This window comes from Patiria miniata, unplaced genomic scaffold, assembly GCF_015706575.1.
Source record: "Patiria miniata isolate m_02_andy unplaced genomic scaffold, ASM1570657v1 HiC_scaffold_2, whole genome shotgun sequence".
Lineage (NCBI taxonomy): Eukaryota > Metazoa > Echinodermata > Asteroidea > Valvatida > Asterinidae > Patiria > Patiria miniata.
In genome coordinates this window covers 19,355,288-19,378,980 of record NW_024037058.1, presented here as the reverse complement: position 1 = coordinate 19,378,980, position 23,693 = coordinate 19,355,288, and the positions used below count along the sequence as shown (strand labels likewise).

The window sequence follows — 23,693 nt, the reverse complement described above, 5'->3', positions numbered from 1 at the left end:
TACAGAGCACGGATCTGATAGTACATAATATTTTAAAGGCACCTTTCCGGTGGTTTTGTCAAAATTTCAGAAAAATTAACAGTTCCAAAATTACTCAGACAATCTTGTTCCCCCACCCCCGGCTCCGCACAAGTGACCCCCACCCTGTTCTTCAATCCTCTTGTCCGCACTGTTACCACCTTATAGAATGCAAGGAGAAATCCCGAGGTACCAAGGTTGAAAGAGAATCCAATGCAGTAATTAGTTCCCTTATCATTTCAGGGGAGAAACCTGCTGGTACATCATCCAAGACGCTTTGGATCCCTGGGATCTTCACTTGGCGTCGGCTATATCCATGCATGATAATCTACAAAGCCTTGTAATTATTTGACTGCATGGGTAAAGTATTCTTTGTATTTCCTGAGGTAGAATTTGAACCATTCATTAAAAATGTTGATTGAAACAAAACGAATAGGGCGCGAGAGAATATATGAACGTACAAAATAATGACCGAGTTAAAGAAGTTTGCCCGCGCTCTTAATTTTTTCCCTAACAAACTTTGAATTTGTTTGTTTTAATACTGTGTTGAGGAAAAACAGCTTTGTTTCCGATTTTAGGCGTCTGCACCCCTCGCAAAACTACGTTTTTGTTTTGCATGTAAATGAACCCGCCCTTCAAGAGCCAAGTCATTGTCAAGCCGCAAATAATTCATATTTAAAAAAAAAAATAATTCAATAATTAAACTTTGGTGGACTACCATGTCTCATTCAAAAGTGAATAACTTTCATGTCGCTATAGGTAAAAAGCATGAATATTACATTTTTTCCGGTTTCACACTCGAAATGGATGTTTAACGGCGTTTGGTTGATTTTCGCCATCGTAATAACATATTTAAACCAGAAAAATATTATTCTAAATAGTTTGTTAATGTAGCAAAAACCAATCCAACAATAGCAATTATATATACTAAGGGCTTCCCCTGAGGCGTCCCTGAAAAAAATAGGCTCTTCCACTTGAGCCTTATACCCCGCCCCGCCCCCTGAATCTCCTACCTTCTCAGAACTTATGGGACTAAAAAGGAGCAGCCGCAGCGTTGGTATTGTTAAAAATTTAGTGCCCTACTTCAGGAACTGAGTCTTTTTAAGCGTACCCTATTTTCGAGTTGCAACCCCCCCCCCCCCCCCCAAAAAAAAGCAACGTAAATAAACAACGAATAATATGGATAAGTACATGCGTCGGGTGCGCGGAAGAAAGTCGTTAGGGTGAAAAACAATGGGTCAAAAGGTCAAATTCGGATTTTTTTCGGGTAATAGATAGAGCATGGACATTTTTTTCATTTGATCTAGATTTTCTCTCAAAGGGCTACGTAATACTGATGTAATTAACAGTACAGCAAAAGTAGTAAGGACGTTTTTCTCTATTTGTTCCCGGCAAACGGTCGTTAGCGTGTAATTGTAATTAATGTAACAAAATATGTGCCAAGGGCGCTAACTTTTTTCTTCCAAAATGACCGGCCGGGCAATTTTCAAGATGGCGGCCAGCTTTTTTTTAAAATGGCCGCCACTTCAACCTCGTCCCCAGTGCTTACTTTATTTCCAACCTGGTTTCCAATAGTAAACCCTGGATAGGAAACTTTCTTCCTGTATCCTGATTCGATACCGCAATTGGCTAGTAATGGATTTTTATCGTGTACTTGGTGTTATTATTCACAACGTGCAGTACGTGTTTTCGCGATCATTTGTCCATACTAATTTCCTTTCCAATATGGTCATATTAATATGAAATATGATACTGCATGTTGTGGCAATCGTGTTTTTGTAACTCAAGCCGTGCTCGCGCTGCGACGAATTGACTCTGTTTTTACCCCAGACACCGCATACAAAAACAAACGCTAATGTCACGCATATCCAGGCACCAGACTATTCCTCATTTGCATACGTGTTCAAAAATCTTGCACATGCAAATGATCCAACACCGGGGTGAGAGGGCAGGTAGTGATGGACGCGTACTGTTCGACACCCTGGGGACGAGGTTGCCGCCACTTTGACTCAGGAAATGACAGCCCAGCTTTATAAGGGCTAGATGCAACAGAGAAAAGGCCAAAAAAAGAAAGGAAAAAAGGAGGCTGCCTCAAAAAAAAAAGCGGGCGGGACGCTAAACATTTTTTTTTTTTGCCTAACCCTATTTTCAACGTTCATATTTCCAATTTAAGGACATTTTGGTGCCTTTTTTTTTCTTATGCTAATGCAAATTTCCATATTTATTAGCAAAAGTGTGACATGTCAATTTTCAGGCAAAAACCTCAACGTTACAGCTATTTCAGCAGCCACATTTTCTTTGGTGATTCGTTTTTGTTTAAGTTCATTAAAGCTAATGGGCACAATTTTCTCACAAATGGTAGAAACTTCAATGTTACAGCTATTCCAGCACCAAAATTGTCAATTTGTTTTTGGACATTTTCCTCAGTAAAATTTTCTGGTCTTTGGCGGTTCGTTGCTGTCTCAGTAAATGGCAGTAAGCCAAATATTTGGGTTCACAATTTGAACAGAAAACCCATAAATTGAACAGTGTCTTTCCGAATTTACATCACAGTTACAGCGCCCTTATGTGTCAGGAAAAGCACAGGAAATTTTAAATGTTAAAATAAAATTGCACTTTTCCAGTCATATGGTTGCTAAGGGCGATTTCAAAAGGTTACGTAACACTTCATTTTCATTTTGAATGAAACTACATGTACACACACATGGTTACGTTGGCGGGCGAAATCTTTGAAAATTAATTTCTCCCGTTTGGAAGACTGTATCTTCATGCGACTTTCAGGGTTTACTTCCCTCATTATGATCCAAGTATGTGCTAAAAATCGTTGTGATGACTTACTTTTCGTTGAAATTGGAAAAATAGGCCTGGCTACGTGCACTTTTGAAAGTTGGTAGACTGGCGTTTGCAATATCTGTCAGTCTTTTCAAGACTCACAAATATTATTGAGGTTCCTATCCATTACGGTCTGCAGTAAACAATTGCATAAAAACCTCCTTCACGAGTTGTTAATTAACAAATATCACCCTTTTTAGCATATGAATATGCTAATATGCCCATCATCATTGTGTGCCGGGCCGAAATCGGTCAGCCGTAGCGCCTACGGCGCTTTGCTGAACAATGCACATGGGTTGGGTCGGCAAATAATTTGTGATCGAAATTTTCCTTAGAGATGTTTCAAAGTGTAACACTAGTGTCCGCAATAACAGATTAGGCTGAAATTTGGAATCGCTTAGATGATATAAGTGTTCAACTCCTCGTGAAATAACAACTTCGGTAAATTCCTAGAATTTGTGATAATTACATACATTTGGGGAAGTTTTCGAACGATTTCTTCCAGACTTGAAGGTCAGCTTGGACAGTAACCAGTATTGACAAGAAGTTTAGAATTTCTTCTTCAGTAAGAATGTAACATTTCAATCATACCGAGCATATTTTCGGAGAAACACAACGTTCAAAAAGCCATGTTTTTTGGGTTCACGAATTTCAATGCTCTATTACTAACAGCGTCTTAGTACGTAATCGGATCAGCTTTCTCTGACAACAACTGACGCTTTGCCGTAGCAACCATATGGCTGCCATTGGTTGATACTGAGACCCACGCCAAAACAAAAACGCTAATGAATATGCTAATCCACCATACTCTGTCAACCGTAGCGCCTATGGAGCTTTGCTGAGCTATGCAGGTCGGTTGTGTCAACAGAAAATCCTCGTCGAAATTGTCCATGCAAATGGTTCTAGTTCGTATACTAGCATTTGCCACAACAGATTAAGCTGAAATTCGGAATATTCTTAGATGGTAAAAGTGTTGAACTACTCGTGAAATAACAACTAGGACAAATTCCTAGAAATTGAGGTTAATATATGCATTTGGGGAAGTTTTCGAACGATTTCTTCCAGACTTGAAGGTCAGCTATACCAGTAACCAGTATTGAGGTTTCGGCATCGATGACCGAGATTTTGTTTTCACTGACATGAAGTTTAGAATGTCGTCTTCCGTAATAATTTAACATTTCAATCACACTGAGCATATTTCTGAGAAACATAACGCTCAAAAGGCCATGTTTTTTTTTTTGGGGGGGGGGCGCATGGATTTTACTGCTCTATTATAGCGTCTAATCGGATTAGCTTTGCCTAACAATGCCAGAAGATACGCCCTAGCAACCACATCGTCACCGTTTTCACGAAGAGCCACATAATATGTCAAACATTACAATTTTTCGATTTTGATTTTTTTCAATATGTCGCATTTAAACAATGTACTTAACCATTTTGACATGTTTCTGTAAGCAAAACATCATTAATTTTTATATTTACATTAATGTTGCAAGGGGCAGAAATCTCGATATATGCATTTTGCATTTTCACGAAGAGCCATATACATTTTGGCCCTTTGAACGCGTACAAAACCCATTGCACGGAAATACGTTAAAGTAGGTCAAATGAGATTTGCGTTTTCACGAAAGAGCCACATATCTTTGTTACATTTTCAGCTGCGCGCGCGTACTGACGTGAACCTATGGAAATACACGTTGAACAGAAATGGCCAATATGTCGGAAACCTAAATTTGTGTTTTCACGAAGAGCCACATATCTTTACTAAGTAGTTTTTACCAATTAACTAATGTATTAAGTCTAATTACTGGGTTCATGTAAAAATTCAGCTCTAGTAGAATCGTTTGATGGTTTCCTTGCTGCACAAAGTTGTTGCAAAGTGGTATTTTTTGCAGTTTTAAAATATGAGAAACTTCTTTTGCGATTATCTTGAACACGCTTTTTCTTCAAAGTCGACGTTATGTGGCTCTTCGTGAAAACGGTGACGACATGACTGTTTCAATACAAAATAACTCAAAACTGGATGGCAAATAATATCATCGATTTAAGAGGAGTCGAAAAATGCACAAAATATGTTCACCGGTAACATTCGTTTCATGGGCCCTTTCAGTAGGCCTGTTATATTTTGGTAGTAATACTTATTCCAAAACGCTCTAATCATTTAGACATGTATGTAGATCACAGGCTTCGGCAGTGGTGTATCTAAGGGAAAAGTGCACACACGTCCCACTAGAGGCATGTGACTTACGTGCGTTCCTCACCAGCTCAGAATTCAGAGGAGGTTCAAAGAAGGGTGCTTTTTTATTAATTTATTGGCCAAAAAACCTTGAGTTTCCCACTCCAGTAAAGTGTCTCACGCAAATTGGACCCCAGTCACGTCACTGTCATACTTTCTTTTTCAATCCCCTTATCAAAGTTTTAGTTTTTCTGTTTCTTCATCGGTCACGACCTGAAGCCAGTTCCAGCTGATTTAGCAGCAACACATTTCTGTCGCTTAAACAAGGTCATTATTGATTAACAAATACTATTTCAAATACCATACGTAATCCTTCCCAGTGTTTTTCCTGGCATGAAAGCTTTTGAAAGCCAGTGCCCTTAATGAAAGCCAGTGCCCTTGAACACTTCGTTCGCATACCTGTAATAATTGCTGGCAGGAAGATCAGTAGAAATGTACTCATTACTACGGTAGCCCTGACACTGCCTGGAAGAGACCCAGGGCCGACCTTACAAACCCTGGATGCGCCAGCTAGAAGTTGGCCACAAGACACGAGCGCAACAGCTGTGGCAGTCTGCATCTGATCGCTCGGTACGTCCGGGCGGCCCCAAAACCGCATGATGGATTAGGAGAATGACGATGACGGAAACCCGACACAAACATTGTTAATGTGGATTATTGGTGGGCCTAGAAGGCAAGCATATAGTCCTCTTTGCTGACTGACTGAATGACTCCCCCCCCCAAACTGACTGACTGACTGACCAACTGACAGACAGACTGACCGCCTGACTGACTGACCGACTGACTGACTGACTGACTCCCCGACTGACTCCCCGACTCTCTCTCACTGACCGACTCTCTCACTGACTGACTCCTCGTCAACTTGTGATTCGTTGTTGTTTAAGTTCATGACAGTAATTAAGCTAATGAGCACATTTTTCTCACAAATCGTAGAAACTTCAATGTTACAGTAGACTTGACTCAAGTTGGAATTGCTTTAGTCGGTATCTTAAAAAAAGTAGCAAAAAATCACTTAGTTTACGTCTTTCCAGATGCCCGACATGGTACACTTCAGCGCGCGTTCCACTTCAGTGCCGTATAACAATGCGCATTACACGTACATGTGTGTGCATGTATTGCAGAGCATGTGCATACATGTGGTGCAAAAGTTAGCAATGGGTTGCTGCATCACTTGAAAATAACATGTACATGTACGTTTTTTAACATGATGGTCCGGATTCGACGCATGAGGGCGTGCGTTATGTACTGTAATATGCGATATGCGCTGAGTGGATTTAGTAAATAGGCACAGACCGAGCGCAATCCAGACTTGAACAAGTCTATATGTCACAGCTATTCCAGCATCAAAATTGTCAATTTTCTTTTGGATATTTTCTGCAGTAAATGTTCTTGTCTTTGGTGGTTCGTTGCTGTCACAGTAAATGACAGTAAGCCAATGAGCAAAAGTTTCTCACAAATGTTTTCAGTGAGCAAAGTTTTGGGTTCCCAATTTGAATAGAAAACCCCTAAATTGAACAGTGTCTTCCTGAAGTTACATCACAGTACAGCGCCCTTATTTGTCAGGAAAAGCATGGGAAATTTTAAATGCTAAAATAAAATTGCACTTCTCTATAAAAAATAAATCCAAAAATGGATGGCAAATAGTTTCATGCATTTAAGAGGAGTAGAAAAATGCACAAAATATGTTCCCGGTAACATTTCATGGACCCTTTCAGTAGGCCTATTATTTTTTTGGATAGAAATACTTATACCAAAACAATGTAATTATTTGGACATGTATGTAGATCACGGGCTTCGGCAGTGGTGTATCTAAGGGAAAAGTGCACACACGTCCCACTAGAGGCATGTGCCTTACGTGCGTTCCTCACCAGCTCAGAATTCAGAGGAGGTTAAAAGAAGGGTGTTCTTTATTAATTGGCAAAAAAACCCTTGAGTTTCCCACTCCAGTAAAGTGTCTCATAAATATTGGACCCCAGTCACTTCACTGCCATACATTTTTTCAATCCCCCTGTCAAAGTTTTAGTTTTTCTGTTTCTTCATCGGTTACGACCTGAAGCCATTTCCAGCTGATTTAGCAGCAACACGCTTCTGTTAATCACATTTCTGTTGGAGTTGCTGGCATGCTCTAGACCGGCCACGAAAGGCGAAAGAAACCATATTTTCTTCATCGCGTATAAGTTTGGTATCCAGGAGAAAATGTATATTTCTTCGAAGCATTTTGTAAAATCAAAGATGTACTTTACTCTATATCCGATTTTCACCCAGGTAAAACTGATTTTGATCGCTGTTTTCAATCATAGACATTGTTAAGATATTCCATCTTGAAAAAAAAAAAGAAATCGAAGGAAGAAATAAGACCATGCTTAGTTATGGAATAAACACTTAACAAATTTCAAACTCTGTCGGCTTGACTGTAATTTAGTTAGTGCAGGGATGACTGTTCTCCGCCCCTATTAACCTTTATAGAGTTCGGAACGGGGAATCAGTCTGCTGGCAAGGCGGATCTCTTTGCAAGTGCAAACTCCGAACGAGGAACAAAAAGTGATTTTCATTAAAATAGGCCAACATAATACTTCCAATATTGAAAAGTGTATGGAGAGAGTATATTTCCAAAGTAAACTCCGAAATTTTAATTAATATAATACAAGCGAGAAAACGGACAAAAAGGTATAGAAAAGTCCATACCCGTACCCCCCCCCGTCATTTTCAACACCTGCGCAATTCTAGGGAATTTCTTCATCATCCAAGTATCCGTCAGAACTCTTTGATGCAACACGCGCATTAGGGTGCGATTCCAATATCACTATCTATACTTAATCTTTCATCGATCATGAACCCGTTATAAGCAAGGTCATTATTGATTACAAGCATTATTTCAAATTACCATACGTAATCCTTGCCAGTGTTTTTCCTGGCATGAAAGCTTATGAAAGCCAGTGCCCTTAATGAAAGCCAGTGCCCTTGAACACTTCGTTCGCATACCTGTAATAATTGCTGGCAGGAAGATCAGTAGAAATGTACTCATTACTACGGTAGCCCTGACACTGCCTGGAAGAGACCCAGGGCCGACCTTGCAAACCCTGGATGCACCAGCTAGAAGTTGGCCACAAGACACGAGCGCAACAGCTGTGGCAGTCTGCATCTGATCGCTTGGTCTGGGCGGCTCAACGTCCCCTCATGATGGATTATAGCAGAATGATGATGATGATGATGGTAGCCCGACAACAAATATTATTGCTGGGCCTAGGGCCAGCATACAATCATCTCTGCTGACTGACTGACTGACTCCCCCCGACTGACTGACTGACTCCCCGACTAATTGACCGAGTGACTGACGAACTAACTCAGTGAGTTGATTGAATGACCGCCTCACTCACTGACTAACTAGCTCCCTCCCCGACTGACCGACTGACCGACCGACTGACTGACTGACTGACCGACCGACCGACCGACCGACTGACTGACCGACTGACCGACTCCCGACTCCCCGACTCCCCAACTGACTGACTGACTGACCGACCGACCGACTGACTGACCGACCGACCGACCGACTGACCGACTGACCGACTGACTGACTGACTGACTCCCCGACTGACTCCCCCCCGACTGTCACGTGTTAATTACACTTCCTTAAGACTCACCTTGGCCAAACATTTTGACTTAGACGACCACCTAGACCTTTTAAACCAAATGGATCAGGGACCCGCTTTCCGAGCATTGTTTCTGAAAACCGTCAGGAACGCCAAGTAACGTTGCTCTCAAATTTTCTCGGATTAGAAAATCATTTTCAAAGAATATCACTCATCGACCAGCTATAAATGATTATGAACCGCTCCAAATCAGTTTCATACTGGGTGGCCGGCCATCCCTTGCATTGCTTCCTTCTCCAAAACATTTCAATATTTGCAAAAATAGGCCTGTATTTTGGCCGCGCATATTTTGTATATCATAATAATCATCGAATAATCTCAACAAAAATTGTTTTTGTTTTAATTAAAGGTGATTTTCTTATGTTTATGTTCACAGATACTGATGAGTCAGAGGCTGATCTGAAGTTTTGACCGACAGTCTTTATTTGTTTCTGGTGGTGGGATGCATGTTACTCTATTTATCGAACAATTTATTTGTTGTTTTCCACAAAAATATCAGATATGTCCCTCACAATTTCGGCTATAGAAGACAATTCATAACGCGTAACTGACTGGATGTAACAACAGTGGGCATAAAATTTATATTCTCAACAGGATATGAATTTCATGGAATGAAACAAAACACTTCACGTTACACAATTATACCTGAAATGCTGATAAAAAAAATATCCAAACCAAAAAACCTTTAGGTAAACAACATCCCTATGCTATAGGAGTCCAAAATTTGAACAAGTTATTTGTCAAGATATATTTGATTTCCGCTTTAAATTGATTTTAAAATACAATGCATGAGCTCAGCAATGAATAAAATTGATCGAAAAACGTATAAGTTGGGTTGGATGTTGCTTCTTGAGTATGCGACTCATCTATCGATAGCTAGTTAATATGTATGTAGAAGTGACATGTAAAAGATGTTATTTTTCACTTCTCATGCAGACACAACTTCTGCGCTAATCATCTAAGCCAATCCAGTATGCTATCTTTCAAAGTTTCAAAGTTGTATGCAGTAAACTGACAATCCCATTTAGGTGAAGGGCCCATACAGTATAGAGATAATTTCTCAGACGGATTTCTCTTACGCCACAAATACGTTTCCCCACCACCACCCCACCCCCACCCCTACACCGTAAAAATGGTGCTTAGGATTTAAACACATTTCTAAACACTAATTCTGTACCCACTTTTTCCACACGTTTAGCATCATGACATGTTTAGATGTCCTTTTTCTGTGACACGCATTATCCGTTTGACATGTGCAATGAATAATATGTTTAGCATTTAAACATCTTCCTAAGCGCATTTAGATATACAATCCTAAGCACATGTCCAAAACGTAAACACGTTTAGTTTCACAACATTAAAACGTGGTAAACGTTTAGAATTGAAACACATTCCTAAACGTATTAAACTCTAAACACCGTCTGATGTGTTTAAATGCTAAACACTGTTTTTACAGTGTACCCCCTCCTACTTTCGGGAAAAATCCTGATATCGCCCATGTTGAAAGCTTGTTGGAAAGGGACGACCTTAGATAACGGTCATGTCCGCATAGGCCTATCATTAACGTATATGCCTATCATTAATATTCATCTCGAGCTTCAATCCGAATGCTTAGGCCTTCTTTATTGGCGACATGTTGCTTTGTCATTGTCATTCTAAGGTTTTAACAAAGATTTGGTGAGAAATAGTTATTATACAACTTAAAGATGCATATACTCCGTGCTCTTCAAAAAAAGCTCTTTGTTCTCCAAACAAATTTTCATTTGGTTTGTTTTGTTTCACGTGCAAACTACTATTTTCCGAGTATTTGCAGAACACCCCCTCAACTCCAAAACCACCTACTAGAAATCAATGGCTACGCATTCAAAGGAGATTACAAAAAACAAATGAGGGTACACCCGGGATAAAAATTCCCATGGACACCAGTGCTTTGCCGATACGTCAAAATTCTTTTTAAAATACTCAAAACTGAGGTTACATAGGATAATGATGATCGACACGTCATCTTTCATCTTCTTTCCAATTTTTGGTGGGTTGACCATTGACTTTTCGAAAAATTTTAACCCGAAAAAGGCGACCCCTCAAACAAGTGATGTTTTCCAAAGTGGAAAAGTAACCATCTTGAAAAAGGGCCCGCCACAAATACGGCTTAATAGTGTCACTTTCAGGCCCGGGCCAAAGATGCACTGCCGTATTTCTTCAATTCCCCAATTCCATGGCTGTCAGAACTCTCTAATATAGCAGATTTTGAGTGTATAACTTGTATTCATGAGCTCGGCGGACGGATTTTTGGCCTATTAGGGTGGACCCCTAAGTCCAATGTAGGGGATACGGAGTAGGAGCGAGTCGGGGAGGACCGAAAAGAGGGAGTTATTTTCCATTTGAGAAATCCTCCAAGCGAACGATTCAGGGGTTCACCCCAGTATACAAATCCCTAAAGACACCAATGCCAAATGCCCATACTTCAAAATGTTTATACTCTCACAAGTGTTTAGGCTGCACAGAGAAATGATGATCAAAATATCATCTTTCATTTTCATTTCAATTTTTGGTGGGTTGACCGATGACTTTTCCAGAAATTCTCACCTCCCAAAAAAGACAACCCCTTAAACGAGTGATGTGATCCAAAGTGGAACAGTCTAGCCATCTTGAAAAAGGATCACTCCACAACCTGGCTAAATAGCGCCACTGTCGGGCCCAATTGCATCCAAAATGCTCTGAATTGTGAAGCCAAAATTCCGGGCCAGTGGTGCATTACTATATCTCTTAAATTCATCAATTCGCTGGCTCTATAAGAACTCTTTAGTATAGAATAATTCGAGTGTATAACATTATTGATGAGCTAGCTCGACGGACGGATTTTTTTCTATTTGCTTGGGTGGATCCTCAGTACTAACTGTGTATGCCCTAACGAAGAGCGCCACCTATTGTTCGATAGTGTCCAAGATCATCATCGCTCCTAATAGTCAGATGATGTTAACCCTAAAAGGGACGGGGCAGAATCCGCCCCCCCCCCCAAACTTTTTCCGCGATAGCTTTGAAAAAAAATGTCCGGCGCTACGTGCCGTGAAAACTGAACTTCCCCATATACGTCGTGTACACAGAGCAGAATTACCATTCGTAAATATGAATAATTAATTAGCCATAATTCCAAAACCCTTTGACCTATAGTCACGAAATGTCTTGGGTATGTTCATGATGAGTTGCTCTATGCATGTACCGAGTTTAAAAAATGTTCGTCACTCGATGGCCGAGATCTTAGGGGGAGCGGAATCCGCCCCCTCCCCGGCTGAGAGATGGTCAAAATAACCCGGCCCTTTTAGGGTTAAGACCCCCACCCCCGTGCCACGAAAAGTCTGCTTGGTTTCCCGTGGACAAACTTCTGCATGTGTACCCACTGGACAACTTTGGTGAGAAGCTACTGCTAGGCCCAAAAAAGTCTCCGGTTTCTGGTATGGAGCTTGCCCCAAAAGTGGTGCGGCGACGCGGCTGTATTTTTTTCTCTTACTTTTTTTTCTTCAAATGTCAGCTGAATTTGCAGATGGCGCTTCGATCCCCTTAAAACTCTCAAAAAATGTCCTTCACGGTGGAGCTTCAGGTGACCTCACAAGGCCATAAGGCTTGATAATTCTGCATCCACTTACGATCTCAACCGCGCACGAACGTTCTTCAGTAAATTTGGATAGTCAAGAGAAAAATCAGAGAAAATGGTATTTACGTATGCCCATAGAGCGACATCGACATCGTGCAAAACACCGTGTGCTGCCTGGCTGGTCATTAGTCTGCACCCTTACATAATATTGCGCTTATTAAAAAGCGTTTCAGGTTCCAGATACACGACCACCGCCCCTCAGTCTGGCTTGCAGATGCACAATTACAAAATTAAAACACCCGTCTCCTTAATGGTGCCCGACTAAATTTAGTTCAAAATATATGGGAGCCCAGAGAGGCCCATAAAGCTTATACTCGATCGTAACCCCATCTAAAAACACGTTAGAATTGTGCAGCAGCAAGATTCCAGTCAAACCAGTGAGTTTGGCGGTTTTGAGACACCATCTTACATTGAAAAAAAAAATAGTTGATTTTGCAGACGCGCATGGCTACGGCATGGCTATGGAAACCGGAGACTTTTTTTTTGGCCTTATGCCAATAAAAGAAAATATATACCATCTGTCTTGAGGAATTTCATCCCTATTTTACCTCACACCAGGGCAATATATCATTCATTGTTTCTTTCATCAGTGTACAATTACATTCCATATTTCATCATGAAGGATAACATGACATGCAAGTCAGTTGTGATAGCCCAGAAATGGACACGTTATTAGTTTTACCAGTATTATGAAACTTATTCGATCCATCGTGAACTTGGCGCCACCCCTCCCCCCCCCCCCCAGTCAGGCCATAGGTGCACTTCATCCAAACTATACACGAGTCCTAAATGGAAACTGTCAAGGGTTCTTGGAGCTCCAATTGAAGCTGATTGCCAACGCAATGCATTAGTTCAGCAATGAATAAGAACATTGATCATCGATAGACACACCCGTTGTGTTATAATTTGCTTCTTGAGTATACAATCGAAGTTTTCTATACCATTTCATGAGCATCAGGCATGACTTAAGTCCAAATAAATGCGTTTCTACAGACTATCATAGGCTATAGAGCTAGTATCTATGGTGGCTTTAAAGGGACATCGCACATATATAGTGACGCCAATATTGACGCCAATATTCACGACATGGACTCCATGTCGCAAATATTGACGCCAGTATTCACGACATGGTCTCCAAGTCGCAAATGTTGACCTCAATATTGACGCCAATATTCACGACATGGTCTCCAAGTCGCAAATATTGACGACAATATTCACGACATAGCCTCCATGTCGCAAATATTGACGCTAATATTGACGCCAATATTTGCGACTACGGTCCATGTCGTGAATATTGGCGTCAATATTGGCGTCAATATATATTGGCGTCAATATATATGTGTGACTTCCCTTTTAAAGCCACCTAAAGTATCACATCCTTGACATATATAGGTGATCATTCAGAAAAGTGGCAACAGTTTATTTCAAAGGTCAATTGTGTAATATTCATGTATATGGTTAAACATAAGAATAAATTGTTCGTATCGTTCACGCAAAATGTCGAATTTTCGACCCGGCGTACTGCACTGACAAATCTTCTTCTTTTTTTTTTCTTCTTTTTTATTGACGGTGCGTATATGAAAGTGCGCTCTTGCTCGGATGTATGCGTGGAATATTACTGACCATCATTATCACAAAACAATTCGTTTGATTCAGTTAAAACTTTGTGTATACACTTAACATCAATGTATCTTCTATAGTACTATGCCAACATAATGGCAAATACATCGGTCATTGGACCCCACTACTCAAGACCATTTTGGTTATATCGCGCATGCTCACTGAAACATTAGTGACAAGCCAAGTCAAGGGTTATGGCCCATTAAATGGTAACAGATATTTTTTTTCACTGGGGTTTTCACGGGGGCCCTTTATTTGAATATGAAACTGAATATGACAACAAAATGGTTGCTTTGGTGATATATTACGTTGTCATTGCCATTACAATGTATACGTTTTGTTTTCACTACTTTTAACAGCAAGCGTATTTAGGGCATATATGGCACCATAGCCCCCAAGAAGTATAGCACATATATACGTTTGTCTGTACGGGCGTAGCTAGACGTGGCTGTGCTGCCGTACGTGTGGGTGCGTGCGTGTACAAACACTGCCTTGTGGGGTACCGGAACTATGGGAGGTACCCCACAAGGAATGCCCACCGACTTGCCAAGTTTTTCAAGAAATAGATATATGGATTTTACTCAAAAACTAGGAATTTCGAAGGTGGGTTGATCTGTCGCAAATGGTAGAGTTTTAGAAAAGGGATATTAAGTCCGCATTTCAGCCCAGGAAATTAACTATGGTTAAATAAGAGCATTTTGACACAAGTGTGCGACGTTGCAAAATTTTAGTACACTAGAACAAAGGAAGTACCCCACTTCTATGCCTATGTAAGCGTGTGTGTGGGTGCGTGTGTAAACACCGGCAATCGTGGACGTAGGACAAAAGAATGTGGGCGCAAACAATACGTCCACGATTGACCGAACGTCCATGATCTCAAATCGTGTACAAAACCAATGAGAGCTGTCGCTATCCAGGGGGCAGGGGGACACTTCCCCCACCCCCACCCCCCTCCCCGGCGGATTTTTTGACACGTAATTTTTTCAACAATTATTTTAATAAAATGGTAAGAGAGTTCTGACATCAATCCACAAAATAAAACCCGCTCATACAACCATTACAACGCGCCTTGAAAATGGGCATATAATTTGCATTATGCATAATAATGAGTTTTTTAGGGAGGGCAAGTGTTCGGAGAAAAAAAATGTCTACATTTCGGTAATGGTAATCCCCCCACCTACACTTCCCCCCCCCCCCCTGCGGCACGAAAAGTTTGAAGTCCGTTGACAAAATCCTGCATACGCCACTGTGGGCAACTTTGGTGAAAAGTTACTATACGCCCATGCATACCTCACGCCAGGGCAATATATCATTCATTGTTTCTTTTATCAGTTTGCAGTTTCATTCCATATTTCATTATCAAGGATAACATGACATGCAAGTCAGTTATGTGATAGCCCAGAATTGGACATATTATTAGTTTTACAAGTAGATGATACTTTTATCATAACATTTGAGCCATCGTTACTTTGGCTCCCCCCCCCCCCCCCCCCCCCAGTCACGCCACTGTTCAGTGCCGCCTCGACTTATAAAAGCCGCGGATTCGTCCGCTTTCCAATATTCCGACCGTCGACAACTGAAAAGCCACATATATTTTTCCTCTTCCAAACCGACGTGGTCTCAAGAACAGCGTGATGTAAGTGTTATTCGATTTTTAAACACCTCTTACTTTAGGCCAAAAAAAATATTCGGTCTCTGGTCAGATCAAAGTTCCTGAATTGACGTGGGGAACTTCGGCTTTTTTTTTTCTTCTTCAAGCTTGGATTGTACAGACAAGGTGGGGTACTATGTTGCTTTTTTGGTGTCCTCATGAACATTGGTGTCCTCCATAATTTGCCTTGGTGCTCTCGATCATTTGCCTTGGTGCAATTTCCCATTCCTTGGTGCTCTTTGGAAAAAAAAAATGAGGAAGTGCGGCAATTGAGGGCGCTGTTGGAGCTACCGCGGAACATTTTAGAAAAAAAGAAAAAGATTGACGCGCATGATTAAAATCGACGCGTGCGCAGACCAGAGACCGACTTATTTTTTTTTTGGCCTTAAGATGTGTTTTAAAAAGCAAACCATTGATTATGCATTATCATCGCCCAACGTAGCATTCTGGTGAGAAACCCAAGTTTGTTTGATGATCTACATTTCAGCAAATTGTCTGCTTAAAACAATCGTCTGTTGCAGTTCAGACCATCAGGTAGGGTAGATTTGATAGCATGGAACACTGTGCCATACCTTTCCTCCTTAGGTTTACATTAAAGTTATCATTACTTATATTGATAATTTCACAAATTTTCTTCGTTTCTTCACAATACTTGAATACACACACGACTTGCTTCCGGCTCTTCTTGGTTTCATACCACTCGTGTGTAAAAGAGAAGGTTTGGGCGAAATGTTTAGTACTTCCGATGCCTTCTCTTTTTGTATAGTGCCTGCGCTTTAATGTATTTTTTGTGATCTGTGGATATTGTGGCCAAACCATGCTGCTTAATCGTCTTGGTTTTTATTTCCTTTGACAATAGAGTCAAGATGAAGGCTTTTACCTGCTTGGTTCTTCTGGTGTGCCTGGGTGTCGTCTTCGGAGACGCAGCCATGGAAGGTAATTTGTAAAAACAAAACAAAACCGAAGAAAATAGAATTGGCATTGATGCAGCTAGATCGGGTCTTCTGTAATCACGGTATTGAAAGTAGCATGTTGCCTCCGTCATTCACAAGATAGCCTTTTCATTTTATTTCAGAGTCTCCACGGCAATTTGATGCGAAAACTGACGATCTTGAGTCCCGTCAAGGTAAGATACCGTTGCCGCCATTTTCGCTGGTCTTTGTTTCATTAAGCAGTTCCTGGCCATACTATTCCTTTTTTGAATGTTTTGTGAAATAACCGCGGGTTTTTCCAGGTGGTATGTTGTTGGTTTTGGTTCATTTATGCTTTTCGTAAAACTAGGTAGCGATGCTCATCACAGTAAAATCGCAGAATTGTTCCTGTTTTCAGCTTGCAGCTCTTTAGTTGAAATACTTCGAACTATTTGAAATGAAAAAAAAAGTGGCGTCAAGTTGCAACATTTTTTCCCGTCATGTTCCTTGATTTTTTTGGGGGGGCTCAAAATTGAGGATTTGTCCACTTCTGGTTTTCAGTAGCAGGTATAAAGGTAGGCTTTCTGTAGCTGATGTGTTTAGGTGAATAATGAATAATTCTGATATTCATGGGGATTTATTGGACGAAAACGATGAAGAAAAAGCATGTCTGGAGATGATTGTGTCAAGTCGCCCCCTGACCGAGTTGCCCCAGATTTTCTTTATTTATTAGCTTTTTTTGGGTAGTTTTGTTTAGAGTGGCTATGGGCCCTAGACCTAACAAACTGGTATATAGCATCAAACGCAATTTTTACAAATCCAAGACTCACAGTTAGTGTTTGTTTTTATTTTGAGGATTTAGGCCCCCTGAAATTGATTTCTTAATCTTTGTGCACATGCACATGCTCTCTCTTGAGACCTATTGAATTATTTCAGCTGGGTTTTGTTTTGGTATTGTTTTGTCTGCTGTTGGCTCAAAAATAAATTTAAAGCATTCTAGATTGCATGATTTGGGTCAGATCTTTCATAAAAGGAAAACAATTCTGGACCCAAAGCCAAACCAGATAGCCTATCAGACCGAAGTTTCACTTCTTGTTGACTGTTAGTGATACAAATTCTCTCTTGTCTTTATTTGTTATTATAGTGTTCAAATATTTCTTGCCTCGAATTGACTCGAGCTTAATTTTTGGGTTGACTCGACTCGACTTGACTACACACTGTGACTCGACTCGACTCGACCTTCTTGACCTAATGACTCGACTCGACTCGAGTCACTTCTTTAAAATGACTCGACTCGAGTCACAAAAATCAGTGACTCGTTACAACTCTGCGTACTTTAACTATTGAGATGACTGTTGTTTCCATTTCTCTTTTTTCCATTTTAGCGTGTGATCCGTGGAATCCACATAGTTGCCCTTACCCCCTTGTTTGCAACCATCCTGGCTTCTGCGGTCGCCAGTATGATTAAACACGCCGTCTGCATAAAGTGCGTCGATGGCCGCCAAAAAAAACACGGTAAGTGCATGCCTTCCACATAGTAATATCGTGATTTTGGTTGATCCCGAAAGCTCGGCCTACTTTCTGTTTATCTTATTGACTATAAAGCCCGGCGCACACTTTCCCGATTTTACCGGATTCCGGATCACCGCATCACCAGTAGGCCTATATTGTTTTTCACCGGAGGTTAGACCACAACGTTACCCGCACACATGCCCGATTCCGTCCAAAAATCGGTCACATGATGACCAGTCACATGATGACAACCATGTGACTTCCTTCGTAAAATCTGATTGGTTAACATAAATATTGCGTCCTGCGAAATCGGATCCGGTGAAATCGGATGCGAACAAAATCATCCGGTCGCCCGATGTAGGGTCGGATCGGTCCAAATTTTTAGCGCACACCTCCGTACGATGACCCGAAGATCCGGTGAACCGGCAAAAACGGACAGATGTGCGCCGGGCTTAACTGGCTCACTGACTCGCTAACTGAATGTCACTTGTAGTTAAGCGTGCTTAAGACTCACCTTGGCCAAACAGTTTGACTTTAAGACGACCTCCATAAACCAAATGGATTACGGAACCTCTTTTTTAAGTCTTAAGTTTTCTAAATAAAAAAAACCTTGCTCGCCAACATGCTCTCAAATTTGCATTTGAAGATCGTTTTCACAGAATACCACTCATCGACCCAGGTGCGGATCCAGAGGGGGGTATATTAACCCTAAACCTAACCCTACCCCCCCCCCACACACACACACACACACCCACCCACACACACACACACAGACTTGTTTCACATACCTAGCGTGGACTTTCCTTTCTTTTCGTGTAGTTAAGGAACACCAGTGGAAAAACTCATTTTTCTCAAACTGTGAAAACTCTTACAACCCAATTTTTTTTCAATGATTCCCTTTAGTGTTTCTCTTCATTCTGCTACAGATAAACCTAACCCAAAAATGCCTCTAAACCTGTTTTCCAGAAATGGGGAAACACTGTGTGGACGTGGGCAAGTCCACACTTCGTCGCTGCTACCTACATTATGTGGACGTCTTTTGTTCGGAAGTCCACACTGCGTATGTAAGACAAGCTCACCCTTACACAGGCATAGAAGTGGGGTACTTCCTTTGTTCTCGTGTACTAAAATTTTGCAATGTCGCACACTAATGTCATAATGCTCTTATTTAAACCAGAATTAATTTCCTGGGCTAAAATTCGAACTTAATATCCCTTTTCTAAAACTCTTCCATTTGCGACGGATCAACCCACCTTGGAAATTCCTAGTTTTTGAATAAAATCCATATATCTATTTCGTGAAAAACTTGTGGGGTACCAAAGTCGTTGGGCATTCCTTGTGGGGTACCTCCCATTGTTCCGGTACCCCATAAGGCAGTGTTTGTACACGCACACACACCTATTGATTTTCGGAGGCCAAGTGTCCGGAGAATAAAACCTGACTACATTTCAGAATGTTTTGATGATGAAACCCCCCTCCCCCCCCCCCCCCCCCCGCAGCGAAAATTCCCGGATCCGCCCCTGCGACCACAGTTTGGAATCAGTTTCACATAAAAACCCTTAAAGATTTTAAAGTCGAAAAGAAAAGGTAAAACTAAGCCTGCATTTTGGCCAAGCAAAGTTGTGTAGGCCATATACAGTGGCGTAGCACGGTCATTTTTATTGGGGTGGGGGTAATTTTTTTGAAAAGGGCACTTGCACATCCGAGCTGAAATGTAGACACTTTTTTCCCCCAGACACTTGGCCTCCGTAAAATCAAATAGTGTGTCTGTGTGCGTGTGTGAGCTTGTCTTACATACGCAGTGTGGACTTCCGAACAAAAGACGTCCACATAATGTAGGTAGCACCGACGTTGTGTGGACTTGCCCACGTCCACACAGTGTTTCCCCATTTCTGGAAAACAGGTTTAGAGGCATTTTTGGGTTAGGTTTATCTGTAGCAGAATGAAGAGAAACACTAAAGGGAATCATAGAAAAAAAATTGGGTTGAAAGAGTTTTCACAGTTTGAGAAAAATGAGTTTTTTCACTGGTTTTTCTTAACTACACGAAAGCAATGGAAAGTCCACACTAGTCATGTGAAACAAGTAGGTGTGTGGGTGGGTGTGTGTGTGTGGGGGGGGGGGGGGAGCTTGTACCATCTGTCGAAGGTGGCGCTGTTCAAAACCGACGATTATGCACACTAACGGACAATATATGGGGCTTCTAAAGGAGATACATGCGGGAATTTAACAAAAAAAGGCACCGCAACGGCCGATGGCACCAAAAAGGCAACCGCATACTTTTAAAAAGGGCACTTGTTAAAAAAAGGGCACTCTTTACAAAATATTGGGGGGGGGGGGGTAAGCGCGGGTGAAAAAAGGGCATTTGAATAGAAAAGGGCAGTCTTTAAAAAATATTGGGGGGGGGGGTTAAATACCCCCTTACCCCCCGCTGGCCACGCCTATTCTATATCATAGTAATCATCTGATAATCAAAATAAAGCTTTATTTTTTTCTTAATTTTTTTGTTAATAAAGGGTGATTTGTTATGTTTATGTTCACAGATACCGATGAGTCAGACGCTGATATGAAGCTTTGACCGACGGGATTTATTTGTTTCTCGTAGTGGGATGCATGTTAATCTATTAATGGAACAATTTCAGCTATGTCCCTCAACATTTCGGCTACAGAACAAAATAAGAACTCTTAACTAAAAGATTTTACTGGATGTGAAAACTAGGTGTATACTCTCAGCAGGACATGAGTTCAATTGAATAAAAAGAAACACTATAAGTTTCACAATAATATCCGAAATGCCGCTAATGAAAAATATCCAGAAAATATACTCTTATAGATGAACAACATCCGTATTCCAAAATTTGAACATAATTGTATTATTTGTCAAGATTTCTTTATTTCTGCTTTTAATTTGATGTAGTAATACAATGCATGAACTCAGCAATGAATAAAATTATCGAAAGATTTACCCGTTGCGTTCGGTTTTGCTTCTTGAGTACGTTACCCTGCAGTGGCTAAAAGACGGAAATCAGCAGCGATCAATAGGCCTATTTCCCACGTTGCCAAATGTGTATTATATTTGCCTAATAGGCCTTTCTTTTGTTTGTAAACATTGGCGCCATTTTGTATGGGCTGCCGTAAGTGCATAAATTGAAGCCGTGGTTGGCAACATATTTTTCCAAAAAAGTCCTCATAACGCCTTCAACACATAGTAAAAAGGCATATGTAGAAATTATTTTGTAGCTTTGGTGAAAATGTTGTATTTTCAAGTATCAAATAATATTTTGGTGATCTGTAATAACTCTTCTTCATTTTTGCAGTGTTGGACCTTCCATAGTTTTGCAGGCCGTGGTTGGCAAAAATGCAGTTTGCCAACCAAGCGCAGAAAGGTCTATAAGTATTATTGTTGTGGCGTGTCCTCGATCAACGCCAGGCATGTTCAGAGTATCTCATGCTAATTCTGAATCAGGACGTGGTTAGGGAATGCTGAAGATCACAAGGGCAGCTTTTCAAACAGACATTCCTCAGAAATAATAGGACTCTGTCTACATGAAGGCTTTGCCCCCCCCCCGAACATCCACTTAGAAGTTGGAGAAGGGAGTAGCGTTAGTTTTGCTTAATAACACACAAAGTAACTCATACAAATAATAGAGGGAATCGTAGTGTTTTCTGTACAATTTTACTTTTTTTAATTTCAATTTGGCTTCTCATTTCATTTCTAACAGATTCAAATGTAAGCTACGTGGTGTTAATTATTAAAATTACAAAAGTAAAATTGTTATAAAAAAGGTAATGAAAACGAGAATATCAAAATGAGAAATTGCCTGGTGCCGTAGGAACCTCATTTATTTTTAAGGAAGAAATAATTTGGACAGTTGCTAAAAGCGGTTTAACAAATTTAATCGAACTGTGTAGCCTTTGTTAATTTTGATTTCGGCGCTAAACATTTTGTAATCAGGAACTGGAGATTAACTTGTCAGAATGACCAGAAAATTAACGTCTCAAATCCAACAAATGTGTAATACCTATTTACTAACAAATTATATTAGTATCCCAGTGTAAAGTAACAATGGTGTTTAGATGATGCATGAGCGCGCGAGGTAAAATAATGTTTTCGAGAGGCAATGAACAAAATTTTGTTAGCAGAATTTTATCAGTGCAACATTAGTGTGAAGATTTGTCTTCCTTTTTTATTTTGACTATAGTTTCGCTCAAAGGGACTTGTTACAGCAATATGCCCTCTCAAGTTTAGCGTCGTCAGAATACGGAATCCAACCAACTTGCTTCTCCGACATGAATTTGGTATAGAAACACCTCCCCACCTCGCACAGGGCAAGGCGTGCGCGTGTTCCTCGTGGTCCACCCAGCCCCATTCGTCTTCCTCCATATATAAGTTATAGGCCGTCTTCAGCTGCTCGAGTGAGCAGAGCTTCATGCCACATCCATCGCAGCGTGTCCGGGCTGACGCCAAGTCCGGGTAATACCCAGGGGTTAAGAAAAGTCTACTTCCTGCAGAAAGACAAAAGAAAAAAAGAGTATATTGTTCTGAAGAGCCTTGCTTGTAGCTGTATATTAACCTGATATAAGAATAATCAGGATTGCAACATTGAATGGGAAATTTGGATGAAATTAGGCCCTAAAAACTTTGCTTCATTTTGCCATGGAACGTAGGAACATTATTTTTCAAAATTGCGATGGGCTTCAGGACTACTTTTTTAGGGGTGATCCTCTTTGGGTGGAGTTCTCCCCAAAAACACCCTTAAAACTGAAATAAGCTCTATTTTTTATGAGTGTCTCAATCACTTTCAGAGTTTTTTATTTCCTTATTGAAAAGTGGGGGTATTTTATCACCGAGGCCTATGGCAGTATATTTTCTGGTCTGCAACCATCTGGGTGCATGCCTGTAAATATGCCAAAAATCCGTCCGCCGAGCTCATGAATAAAAGTTATACCCTCAAAATATTCTATATTTTAGAGAGTTTTGAGAGCCATCAAATTGGGGAATTGAAGAGATATGGTAATGAACCTCTGGCCTGGACTTGGGCTTCCAATTCTGAGCATTTTGGATGTGATTGGGCTCGTTTTTGAAGATGGCTACTTTTCCGCTTTGGGGAAAATAGGGGTCGTCTTCTTTGGGTGAGAATATCTCGAAAAGTCAATGGTCAACCCACCAAAAATGAAAAGAAGGTAAAAGATGGCATGTTGATCATCATTTTTCTGTACAGCTTAAATAGCTGTGAGAGTGCTGAGTATTTTTACAAGAATTTTGAAGTATGCACATTTAGCACTAGTGTCTATGAGATTTTTATTGCAGGGTTGCACCCATCTACATTAACCAGCTTCCAGTGTTTTCTACCCAGCGCCACCGTGTTTCACAAGTGTCTTTTTTCATTCAACAGCGCCACCTCGGGGTCAAATAACGCCGCGGTCACGGTTTATTGATTTTTTTTCCAAGGAGGGTTGGTGCCAAGTCATGGATTATTCAGTTTTTCCTTTGTATCGTTGCAAGACACTTATTCTCGTTCTCGTTTTTTCCTAAAATTAAATATATTTCAACGATAAATTGAGAGAAGGAAACATTCGATGAAAAGAGCAGCGACGACGTGGTTCGAACCA

The 23,693-nt window shown here is 40.8% G+C and overlaps 1 long non-coding RNA gene across 1 annotated transcript; it reads left to right on the top strand.

Moving 5' to 3' along the window:
* The first annotated feature begins 15,575 nt into the window (after positions 1-15,575).
* On the top strand, positions 15,576-21,045 carry LOC119726940. Its single transcript, XR_005270871.1, has 5 exons — positions 15,576-15,644; positions 16,519-16,595; positions 16,735-16,785; positions 17,956-18,085; positions 20,624-21,045. It is a non-coding gene; the product is annotated as an uncharacterized LOC119726940 (long non-coding RNA).
* The last annotated feature ends 2,648 nt before the right edge of the window (positions 21,046-23,693 follow it).